The 214-nt window shown below is 36.0% G+C and overlaps 1 long non-coding RNA gene across 1 annotated transcript in view; it reads left to right on the plus strand.

The window, feature by feature from the left end:
• The window catches only part of LOC308067042, a 48,482-nt gene that overhangs the window by 14,272 nt on the left and 33,996 nt on the right, over positions 1-214 (plus strand). The window lies entirely within an intron of this gene.

Below are 214 nucleotides of genomic sequence, written 5' to 3' on the forward strand. Positions count from 1 at the left end.
TCCATTGCATTTTTTCTACAACACTTGGAATCACTGATATGCTTTTAAAAATTGGGGCAAAAGGAATTAGTTTAGTAATATAGATTAAAGCTTGTGAAAAATACATTGAAGTGAGTACACTGCTTAGCCTGTTTTCAGAGCGTGACCAGCTCATGGACCTGCATGTTTTTTATTTGTATTAATCTTCTCTTTGTCTCTGGGCTCTCAACCTCAG

This window comes from Falco punctatus (genome assembly GCF_963210335.1).
Source record: "Falco punctatus genome assembly, chromosome: 7".
Classification (NCBI taxonomy): Eukaryota; Metazoa; Chordata; class Aves; order Falconiformes; family Falconidae; genus Falco; species Falco punctatus.